We start from the raw sequence: 12,692 nt of genomic DNA on the forward strand, positions 1-12,692 counted from the left end.
TAGTGAGGACTCGAGCAGCAGAGTTCTGAATGAGCTGTAGTTGTCTGACTGATTTTTTAGGTAGACCTGTAAAGATGCTGTTACAGTAATCAAGCCTACTAAAGATGAATGCATGGACTAGTTTTTCCAGGTCCTGTTGAGACATCAGATCTTTTATCCTTGATATATTCTTGAGGTGATAGTAAGCTGACTTTGTTATTGTCTTAATGTGTTTTTCTAAGTTTAGGTCTGCATCCATCACTACACCCAAATTTCTCGCCTGGTTTGTGGTTTTTAGATGTATAGATTGAAGTTCTCTGGTGACCTGTAATCGTTTTTCTTTGGCGCCAAAGACTATTACCTCAGTTTTGTTTTTGTTTAGCTGGAGAAAATTGTGGCACAACCAGTCATTGATTTCCTCAATGCATTTACCAAGAGCCTGTTGGTTGACGCAGGTTGACGAGGATGGACATGATTTTGGGTCTGCTCTCGTTACTCTTGATGAGTTCTTGGATGACATTAAAACCAACCAATGGTCTTTCTAAATCTAGCCGACTAACTAGAAAAGGTACTCTAATGGATAGATCTGGATCATTGTTGCCTTGCAGGTTTACCACCACTTCCATCCACCCATCATATGGCACTGCCTCCCCCGTGACAGCAGTTACACTGAGTTCCTCATCCATTAGTTCACTCAGTGGGCGGATCTCTTTTTCAGGTAGGTACTTGTTCTTCCAGGCGTGGTCTATGATGCTCACATTTGCCCCAGTGTCTAACATGGCAGTTACTGCTTAGCCGTTAATGCTGCATTTCAATAGGGATTTTCGGCCAATCAGTGGGGCAACTTTCTCAGGTGGGGGTAGGTGGTTACCCATCTGTAAGCTCATAGACTGGTGCCTCTTTCCTAACTCTAGTACTGTGGCATCATGGGGCTGGGATTTCTCCCTTGGATTGGTCAGCAGTTGCCCCTCAGCCCAGACTGGCACTCGTTTCCCGACTGCATATTCCTTTTCAAGCAGCCAATAGCACGATGGCCTACTTCTCCACACGAAAAGCAGTGGTTACAGCTTGGCCTGCCTTGGGCTACACACTGTGGACACCCATATGATCTTTGTGTCTTTCTGTCCGATTTGGTCTTGTCAGAGGCACTCTGTTGGACAATTTGATGGGCAGCCCCAGGCACCAGGGCTGGAGTAGTGAGCTTTCTCAGTGTCTCCATGGCCTCCATTAGAGCCTCGACCTGAGCACTCAGTCTCTGAATTACATTGTCTTTACCTTTGACTCTAGTCTCGCCCACAACGCCGGTCATTCCCTCTGGCTCTGCAACTGTGCTGTGGGCTTGTGTGAACTTCCGGCTGGTGCTACGCCCCAGTCTGCGTTTTCTCTCGTTGTCCTCCATCGTGGTCTGGATAACCTGTCTTAAGAGAGCTTCATCAGAAACAGTGGGGTCAGCCAGGAGCGGCTTCAGGTCCCGCCTGAGGTCCTCGTGCCTTTCTCCCATGCCTTGATAAACTGCGTTCAGGAACACGCCCTGGAGTGTGGAGGCATCATACTTTATGACTGAACTTGCCTGCTTGGATGTTAACGTTATTCTCTGTTTCAGTCCGATCATGCGATACAGGAATTGCTGTGGAGATTCGTTCTCGTGTTGTTTAGCACACATCAGTTCCTGAAAGAGCTCGGTGCTGGTTTTCTCTCTCAAATGGGACTGTAGGAAACTTTTCAGTTCTGTAACTGTCAGGTCTTCCTTGTTCACAAGCATGTCTTTAAAGTTTCAGCCCTTGATTACGCGTAGGACTCCTCTAATTATGTCGTCATCTGTGTGTTGTTCCCTGCGACCATCATCAATCTGTTTGCAGATACTGTTAAAACTAATGTCCGATGCAGTATCAGTTATGCGACCTCTCACAACGAACGTAAGATGGTCAACACCTTGGAGACGTTTGCATCGGCTGTGAAGGCTCAAAGCAACAACATTGAGCGTATGGGGGGATACATCAGAGAGAGGCCTGCTCAAAATGGGACCCTTGAGCGACAGTTGGAAGACATCGCGGAACGGATCACTGCAGCTGTGAGGTCTCAGAATCAAAAGAATGACAACACCATGGAACAGAAGTTTGATACCATCATGGGGAGGCTCGCGGCTCTCCAACGGGAGATCGAGAGGCCAGTGTCGGAGTGTTAGGGCAGCCTGAAAATTCTCCTGGGCTGCTCGCATGGAAATTTACAAAATCAACATCGAGATTGCGGACCCCCATAACGGCGCCAGCTGCAGGCCCAAGGCTGGAGCCGAACAATCACTCCCTGATAACGACTGTGTTACGGCTATTCTTCCCGTCCCATGCAAGGACACCTGGATTGGCTGGAGGACTGTTTACTTAGCCTGATAGGCCGAAGGACACTGTCTCAGCTAAACTATGGACACACACACACTTACACTGATATGCACACTGATCCCCCCTCCCTTTCCAACGCCTTCGATGCTTGTCTCCTCCCGGGGAAGATGGCAGTCGACTGGACCAGCGCAGATGCTGCAGGACCGGATGCGCTGTCTACACCGGCTCTCTCTTACCCTTTACCCGCCCCTGTTGCTTGTCTTGTGTTTCTATGGTGTGTTGATAGTCATGTGCTTTTTGTGCTGAGGTGTTTTTTCTGTTATCAAACTGTTCTCCCACTAGGAGCTCAGTCTGAGTGGAGTTTTTTTCTCCTCCTCTTACCTCATGTAGTGTATATTCGTTGTTTTTTCCTATCAGCCGACCTCTCTGACATGTCTCCCCAATGTGATGTTTGTGTAAAGTTGGTCAGAAGGTTCCTTTGTAAGTGCGCATGCGCCATTAGCGTGCTGCCTGCTGTAACCCTAATTTCCCTCGGGATTAATAAAGTATTCTGATTCTGATTCTGATTTGCCCACCATGTATTTTGAATTCCTTCCTCTGTAACAGGGGCAGGTCGCGAAGGGCAATCACACTCTCGTGGGCTGGGGTAGGCAGTGCTCCCGCAGCCATGTGGTGTTGCTGGGGAATCAGTGGATGTCTGATGTCAGTTGGTGGTGAGTTAGTGGCACGAGGCCCGCTGATGTGACCGCAGCTACCCGTCCTACACTGTGGTCCCTCTGGTTCAGGTGCGTTGATGCTGTGTCTGTGAGATTTGTTCTGCCCCTCCCCTGAATCTGTGAGCAGTTGGTGTATGTCAAAGTTGGGGGTTGCCACTTCGGGAGTGTAGCCACCCATGGGAGATATATAGTGGGGCAAAAAAGTATTTAGTCAGCCACCGATTGTGCAAGTTCCCCCACCTAAAATGATGACAGAGGTCAGTAATTTGCACCAGAGGTACACTTCAACTGTGAGAGACAGAATGTGAAAAAAAAATCCATGAATCCACATGTGTCTGCACATATACTTGGCCAATAAACACGATTCTGGTAGGATTTGTAAAGAATTTATTCGTAAATCAGGGTGGAAAATAAGTATGCAGACATTGCACCCATACGTGCCTGGATGGAGGCCAGCAGTGAGCGTCCTCAATGGACTATTGTTTCACCATGCAGCCCGGCCACTAAGACACACTGGGCTCAATGGAAACGGCTCTACTTCAGAAATGGAGTTCTGGTCCGTTGCTTCTACTGCCTTGACGAGACCCAGTTCTTCCAAATCATACTGCCACGCAAGCTACAACCAGAAGTGATGAGCCTGATGCACAAAGGGCCAGTGGGCGGACATTTTGGTGTCAAGAGGACTGTGGCCAGACTACGAACCCGATTCTGTCATGAATCGCTGTGCGGCAGGCAGGAGTTGGACCCAAAATGCAGGCACTCAGGCACGAGGTTTAAACACAAAGAACTCAGCTTTATTCGCTGGCAGGAGAAAGTCATACAAAGAAAACTAAACTGGAACTCACAAACTAAACCCACAGAGAGACACAGGGAGATCCGCACAGCATGAGGGACGACGCGACACTGACTCAGAGAAACACAGGGTTTAAATACACTGGGAAGTAACGAGGGGAATGAGACACAGAAGGAGGGCACAGCTGGGAGAAATCAGGACTGACGAGACAAGCAAAGCAGGACGCATTCACATAAGACACGGACCATCAAAGTAAAACAGGAAGTTTCACACAGAGACACGAACTTGACACAGTGGAGACAGCAACTAAGAAACACAGAGACATAAACCATAAGGCAGAGGACTCTAAGAACCGAGAGACACAGAGGGGAACTCAAACATGCAGACACAGACTACACAGAACAGAGGGGACACAGAGAAACATGAAGGGCAAGGGATCGAAACTAGAAACCATAGAATAACTCACACAAGTACAATAATACAAACATCACAAAGAACTAAAAACGCTGGGTCAGGAGACCCAGGACCGTGACAGATTCTATTGGTATCACATGAGGGAAGACGTTGCTCTTTGGTGCCGTACTTGTACCAGCTGTGCATCCAGAGCCCGACCCCAGAAGACACCACAAGCTCCGATGGGAACTGTCCGGATAGGAGCCCCAATGGAGCGCATTGCGCTGGACATTATGGGACCACTGAATGAGAGCGCAGAAACCGATATGTGCTTGTGATACAAGACTACTTTACAAAGTGGACTGAAGCCTTTCCTATCCCAGATGAATGGGCTGCAACTGTTGCTGAGGTTGTTGCATCTGAGTGGGTGTGCCGCTACGGGATACCTCAAGCAGTGCACAGTGACCAGGGACGCAATTTTGAATCTGAGGTGTTCCAGGGGGTGTGCAGTTTGTTTGGCATAGACAAGACTCACACAACACCATTCAGACCCCAGTCAGATGGCCAGGTTGAACGTTTCAATGCCACTCTCCAAAAGATCCTGGCCTCCACAGCAGAACGTTGTCATTGGGACTGGGACCTGATGATCCCGTACGCTGTTATGGCCTACAGGGCGACCAAGCACAGTGCTACAGGTTTCACCCCAAACTTCATGATGTTTGGTCGAGAACTGAGTGAGCCAGTGGACCTTGTCGCAGGTTTACCTCCCGATCCAGACAACCAACCCTCAGCTCCAGAGTATGTGCAGCAAATGCTTCAGCGGCTGGAGCTGGCTCACCTCATCGTCAGGGAAGCCCTGTGTGAGTCAGTCACGCGCGCAAAGAGACAATATGACAAGAACTGTTGCCACACACAGTACAAGACTGGAGATCCTGTGTGGTATCTCATCAAAGGAACATGTCACATCAAGAACAAGGTCAAAAATTTCCTCCCATCGTATGAAGGACCATTCTTTGTCCTGGGGCAATTGGATGACCTAGTTTATCGGATCCAGAAGAACCCAAGATCTAAAATGAAAGTTGTCCACCATGACCAGCTAAAGCATTATCGCTGCTGTGAGCCCCTGGACAATACCTGGGTCCTTGATCAAGCTCATCAGTGGTCACCTACAGAGGTCCCACCAGCTTTAGAGGATGACCCAGCAGACCGTGATCTGGGTCTGCACAGTCTGTTCTCTACAGACACTGGCAATGGTCCCAGCTTCTCTCTGTCTCAGTTGCAGCTGATCCCACTCTGGTTGTGCTTGTCCCATCGTCTCCTTCCCATGTAGACCATGAGAATGGTGGGGGTGTGGTGGGTGTGGTGGGTGAGCCAGACCATCTGGGCCAACAGTTTCAGTGACCAACTCGTCGGCGCAGAGCACCAGACCGGTATGGGGTGTGGGTTACTTAGCTTGGTTTATCTACCATGGACAGTTTCAAGTAGGACTGAAGATTCAGTTCAAGTTTAAATCGTTTCAGCTTCCTACAGTGTTAGCTACAATGGTTTAAGAGAGCTATGTTTTTCATTGTGCCAGTGTTTACATTAAAAAAGGGGGAGTAAAGTATCTGAAGAACCTACGGGGTTATGTACATGCATTTGTATTTGTGCCTTCCAAGATGCTAGGATAAGTTAGTTATTCTTATTATATATAGTCGCCATGTAATAGTTACAGTTGTGTAATTTCTTTTCTACTTTACAGCACTTGAAATGTTTTATTTTGTGCATTACAATTCTGGAGTGGAACTATTGTTTAATTGCCATCCAGAGTGGGGGTAGTGTTGCAGGAACTGCCAGCTTGTGTGTGGCTGGGTGCTGTGTGAGGCGTGTATGCGATGTGTGTGAGAGCATGCGTGTGAGGAAACGCGGTAAGCGAAAAAGAATGTCACGGGTAGAGGCGGTGACCGAGAGCAGCGTTCTAACGGGCTACAGCCTATGCAGTGTGTTTTGAAATGTGCAGTGCCGTTATTAAAGCTGTCACGGTCCTGGGTCTCCTGACCCAGCGTTTTTAGTTCTTTGTGGTTTTTGTATTATTGTACTTGTGTGTGATTTATTCTATGGCTTCTAGTTTTGATCCCTTGCCCTTCATGTCTCTCTGTGTCCCCTCTGTTCTGTGTAATTGTGTGTCTTTGCATGTTTGAGTTTGTTTTCTGTCACTCTGCATTGTGCATTATGTTCTCATGGTTGGTCTTTTGTTACTCCCTCTAGTCTAGTTTCTTGTGTTCCAAGCTGAGTATTTCCCTCCGCGTATTTTGGTTCTTAGAGTCCTCTGCCTTATGGTTTATGTCTCTGTGTTTCTTAGTTGCTGTCTCCACTGTGTCATGTTCGCGTCTCTGTGTGATCCTTCCTGTTTTACTTTGAAGGTCCGTGTCTTATGTGAATGTGTCCTGCTTTGCTTGTCTCGTCAGTCCTGATTTCTCCCAGCTGTGCCCTCCTTCTGTGTCTCATTCCCCTCGTTACTCCCCAGTGTATTTAAACCCTGTGTTTCTCTGAGTCAGTGTCGCGTCGTCCCTCATGCTGTGTGTGATTCTCCCCGTGTTGTCTGGTATGTGTTACAATTGGCTTCTCCCAGTTTAGTTTTGTATTGCTTTTGTATCACCGTTATCTTTTGTCACCTTTTTGTCAGCATTAAAGCTTCATTTTGAGTTCAGTCCTGTTTTCCCGTGAGTTTGCGTTTGGGTCCTATTTTCCTGTCTGCCACACCGTTACATGACAAAAGCCTCATCTCTTCAGTACTCCTGAGTGTCTCGGCTGATTTCTGCCTACCCCACTACTCCGCAAAAGTGAAGGGAGTTAACCCAGAAGGAGGACAAAACTTCGGCCCTGGAGTAAGCATCTCCCCTTGCGTATTCCGACCATGGTCAGGGGACCGACGGCGAGGAATGGCTAAAAAAGGTAAGACCTCCTCCTGTCCTCCTCCCGATCTCCTCCTGACCACTCCAGTTAGCTCCTCCTGATCTTCTCCTGACCTCCTCCTGTCCTTCTCCAGACCTCCTCCTGTCCCAGACCTCCTCTGTCCTTCTCCAGACCTCCTCCTGTCCCAGACCTCCTCTGTCCTCCTCCAGACCTCCTCCTGACATCCTCCTGTCCCAGACCTCCTCTGTCCTCCTCCTGACCTCCTCCTGTCCCAGACCTCCTCCTGTCGTCCTCCTGTCGTCCTCCTGTCTCAGACCTCCTCTGTCCTTCTCCAGACCTCCTCCTGTCGTCCTCCTGTCCCAGACCTCCTCTGTCCTCCTCCTGACCTCCTCCAGACCTCCTCCTGACATCCTCCTGTCGTCCTCCTGTCCCAGACCTCCTCTGTCCTTCTCCAGACCTCCTCCTGTCGTCCTCCTGTCCCAGACCTCCTCTGTCCTCCTCCTGACCTCCTCCAGACCTCCTCCTGACCTCCTCCAGACCTCCTCCTGACATCCTCCTGTCGTCCTCCTGTCCCAGACCTCCTCTGTCCTCCTCCTGTCCCTGTCGTCCTCCTGTCGTCCTCCTGTCCCAGACCTCCTCTGTCCTCCTGACCTCCTCCTGTCGTCCTCCTGTCCCAGACCTCCTCTGTCCTTCTCCAGACCTCCTCCTGTCCTCCTCCCGATCTCCTCCTGACCCCCTCCAGTTAGCTCCTCCTGATCTTCTCCTGACCTCCTCCAGACCTCCTCCCGTCGTCCTCCTGTCCCAGACCTCCTCTGTCCTCCTCCTGACCTCCTCCTGTCGTCCTCCTGTCCCAGACCTCCTCTGTCCTTCTCCAGACCTCCTCCTGTCCTCCTCCCGATCTCCACCTGACCCCCTCCAGTTAGCTCCTCCTGATCTTCTCCTGACCTCCTCCAGACCTCCTCCTGTCGTCCTCCTGTTCCAGACCTCCTCCTGTCCTCCTCCTGACCTCCTCCTGTCCTCCTCCGGACCTCCTCTGTCCTCCTCCTGACCTCCTCCAGACCTCCTCCTGTCGTCCTCCTGTCCCAGACCACCTCCTGTCGTCTTCCTGACCTCCTCCTATCCTCCTCCTGTCCTCCCCCTCTCCTCCTCCTGTCCTCCTCCTGTCTCTCTTCAGTAAAAACGTCTTCCTGACCATTGCTGATGAGGTTTCAGTCGACGATCAGCTGATCACCGTCAGGTCTTTGCTCCTACTATCCTGTCGTCCTCCTATCCTCCTCCAGACCTCCTGTCGACCGTCAGGTCTTTGCACCCTGTCTGACGTGACTGTCAGATACACACTGCACACCACGCTGAGATCAGGTAAGTTTCCAGCTAACAGCTGTTGGTGCCACTATTTCAGGTCAAACTGTGTTTTTTCATTTTTTTGTAGATTTAGCAAAAGAAGCAAATGACGTGTTTTGTGAGAGGCGAGCAAACACAACGAGCCTGAAGATCCGTTTTAAAATGAAAATTGAAATGTTGCGTGTTCATCTAGTTCATCCCTGGAGTTAGAGGCTCACCTTGGCTCATCTCGGCTTCACCTCGGCTTTACGAGCAAACTGAGCTCGGTGTTACGGTCGAAGCGCTGAACAGACCTTTGTGGGCTGTGAGCGCTTCATCTGCTCGCGTGGCCTTTGCGTGTTTCCTAGCAGTGGAAACGTAGCTGAATCACATTAAAAGAAGTGCGGTGTGACAGAGAGCTGGGCACGGCGCCGTATTTTGGAAAAAACTGTTGGTGAGCACCCAAACCCTCCATGAAGAAAATACTCAGATGAATTCAAGGTTTCACAAACTAAAGGTGACGACGAGTCACACGGCACTCGACGACACGTTAACAGGAGCTCATCTTTAAAATAAGCCCGGGATTCATTCATGCTCATAAACCACACGACCTTTAGATCCCAGCAAACAGGTGGTTACAGATAAATAATCACGTGAGAAGACGAGATAACGACTCACAGCAGGTAACAGAGAAGACTTCCTGATGCGAAGTGTTTCCCTGTGCAGGACAGCCTCTGCTCTGAGACTCACGTCACCAAGTCTCCATAGCAACTTCAGCCAAGACGCCAACACAGACATATATCAGCAAACACCGCAGAACGACAACACCAAGAATAAACCCAGATGAACATTTCTACACTGGGTTCAAAGCCAAACTGAACCAGCGGCTCCTCAGGCCACATTTTTAAATATTCACCAGTTTTTTATGTGATAACATTTCCTGTGCACAGAGGAAGCAGCCGCTGGCCGGCGTTCTGCTGCTTCGGGTTGTGATAAACTCAGAAGAACAATGAGCCGAGAACCCTACCCTGGGGTACACCGGAGTCCCGGATACACGGCGAAGACGTTCAACTTTCAGATAAACAACACTCACTCACAACACCACAGAAACGCTGCTCTGCTTTCACCTCAGAGGGGTGGCCAACGTTTGAGTGCAGGCTCGAGGTCAAAGCAGAAAATAAAGCCAAACTTAAAAGCAGCTTTTGAACACTGCACGGAGAGCGGGCCAGGGTCGGGGTCTTCCTGCGTTCCAGCTCTGAGCTCTCAGCCCTGATATGAAAACATTACTTTGATCATGAAGCGTCTGAAATGTGACCAGAGGGACGTGAGACACTGTGAAACTGAATCACTGTGAGATCTCTGTGGACAAACATTACACTTCAGTCTGGTGAGCGCTTTAAACATGGACGGCTCGTGCCGATGCAGGAGTATTAAAAGTTGTTTGCTGGCATCTCCACACCAGGAATAACACGGCACGTTATGAACGGAGCGATTAGCGGCTCGGTGACCGAGCAGCCGAGCGGGTCTCAGCGCTGCTGTGACTGGGAGCAAATGGGATTTCACTGCGGTACGAGCTGTCAAAACATGGCTGTGTTTCACCTCTCGAAGCACATCCTGCCTGCACGCTCTGACTGTGTGCGCGAGCTCTTTAGCAGCGTCCTGAGTCTGTGCAGCTGTCTCTCTTTGTTTGTACAACCGCAGCTCTGGCAGAGTTTCCACCTGCTGCTGTTTCTTCCTGTGTCTTTACTCAGAAAACGCTGAGCGCTCGCCGCTCGACCACAAACAGCAAACAGCACGTTAACTGTTTGGCCTGCGACTCCATCTGTAGCAGAGAGCCCGACCCTGGGCGATTCCACCACATTAGAGTCCTGTTAAAGCATCTGATGGTGTAATCTGCACTCAGATTTATGCTTCACACGCATCAAAGGATGTGAGATGACAGAGATGTGAAACCACAGAAAGAAAGAACTCTTCACACGTTCCCACTCGTGTTCTCTGCAGATCAACGGGAATATTTCTGCTGAGATCGTTCTGGTGCTTTAGACACGCGGATCTGTTCGCGTGGAAAACACTTTGCTGTGATGAAGCAATGAGAAGTGACAGGAGTGAGACTGAAACTACGTGACTATCACAGCACGATCGTATCACGTTCTCATGAACCAGCGTCCTCGAGTTCGCTTCAAAGGCTCAAACTCAGGACCTCTGACCCGTTTGCTGCTGGATGCTGAAGGGTCAGGTCCAGTTAGCGGTGCGGGTACAGGATGGAAACTTTATTTTATAACTGAAAACAACTGAACTTTCAAAATAAGAGCCACTTGTCACACGCATCGCGATGGCGTTCTTTGAAACTGTGAAACAACAACAAAGGTCGAACATCAGACACGAGCGCTGACGACTGAAACCTGAAGGAATCAGATGCTAGAATAAATCGTCTTCCTTTGGTGACGTGTTCAGCGTGTGATGCTCTGACTCTGAACTTACCAGAACCGACGGCTCAGACAGATGAACCCGGTCGAGATCAGCATGAAGATGCAGAACGTGACGATGATCACCAACGAGCACAACATTTAGAGATGAACATCAACATGAACAACATCATTGTTCTAACAATATAATATCATGTTATTACAATATACACAACTATCACGTTCGTACAATATAAATATTATATTGTACGAACATGAAAGGTATATTGTTAGAACAATAAACTTTTCACGTTCTAACATGATACAGCTCTATTTTCCTTTTGCCTGGGTGCCAGCTCTACGCTTACGTACTCAGATGAGCTTGCCTCATCCTACAAGTTGTGCCTCCATCTCTTGTGTCCAGATCACACGCTGCACTGCCGTGCTGCTCCACCTTTTCTCTTTCATTTCTGTGTTTGTGCGTGCGCAGTGTGAGAGGCTGCGTTGAGGGGCGACAGGATTTCAAACAGGTTTGATTATCTTGCGACCAAACGATTGATGATTGGGAGCTGGTCGTGAGGTGTTAACTGCTCATTACCCCATGTATACTACACGATGCACGACACACGATGAAGGCAAAACACTGGCCGATCCCCAAAACTGTTGCGCGACTGAAAAATCGGCTCAAAATGGGCCAAAAATCGCACAGTGTATGGGCAGCTTTTGGAGGCTAGCTCCAAACAAACATCTGCAGCTTGGCAGTGTTTACAGCACTATAATGACCAGACCTAATTCTTTTGAAAACCTTACATCTTTCCACAGGTCTCCACTTCATCAGACATCACCTAGACTCAGAGCTGGATGAGGCCAGCACAAACAGCAGCCTAACCGACGAAGATGATGGATCCATGGGGTCAGGAAAGCCAGAAGCAGGGGAGCTGGAGAGGTACCTTTCATGTCCATTCACTGGAGGTGTGGCTCTATTACATGGCGTTCCTCACATCAAGAAGCTGTTGATCAAAATCAATACAGCTTCCTGCAATTGGAGCTTGTGAAGGACTTCTCAGTCATGCAGGACTCCTGTTCACTGCTGAACAGTCACAGCTTCACAGAAAGAACCTTGAGAGCAAACTGCTGCTGAAGCTTAACCATCACCTCACTGAGTGAAGAAATGGCACATTTTTGCTAAATATGCAGAAATAGATGCACACCCATACAACTTATGGTAAACTGAGCTGCCTTGTATGAACATATGTTGAAGATGCCTCGTTCTAATGTTTTCTCTGAGGCTGCTGCTGTTTATATATTTATATTATTTACTGTAGGTTTTGGTGAAAAAAGCTTTATGTTGTGAAAAACTGAAATCTGGAAATTAGAATAGTTAATTGTGCCTCTGAGGCTGTATCTGAGGCTGAGACCACGGGACTGTAAACATGATTGTTGGGCTTCATTTCTGTACTGAACACTCATTTAAGATTAGTTAGTAAATAACAATTAGCTGATGTTGTTCATGAGACTAAAATCATCTCACTGTGGTAATGTAAATATAATATGGCCAATATTATAGTATTGTCAGATTATTATGATATATATATATATATATACAGTGTTGGGGAGTAACGGAATACATGTACCGCTGTTACGTATTTAAAATACAAAATATGAGTAACTGTATTCGTTACAGTTACCGTTTAAAAAGGTGGTATTCAGAATACAGTTACTTTGTTGAAATAAATGGATTACACTGCAGTACTTTCCTGTTTCATCTTGTCGCGGGTCAGGACTGTTTGGGTTTTGTTTGACAGCTACGTTCTGTCGTTCCAGGCGGCAGCGTTACGGTTGCCATGGTTACAGT

The sequence above is a fragment of the Rhamphochromis sp. 'chilingali' genome (assembly GCF_963969265.1).
Source record: "Rhamphochromis sp. 'chilingali' genome assembly, chromosome: 14".
Classification (NCBI taxonomy): domain Eukaryota; kingdom Metazoa; phylum Chordata; class Actinopteri; order Cichliformes; family Cichlidae; genus Rhamphochromis; species Rhamphochromis sp. 'chilingali'.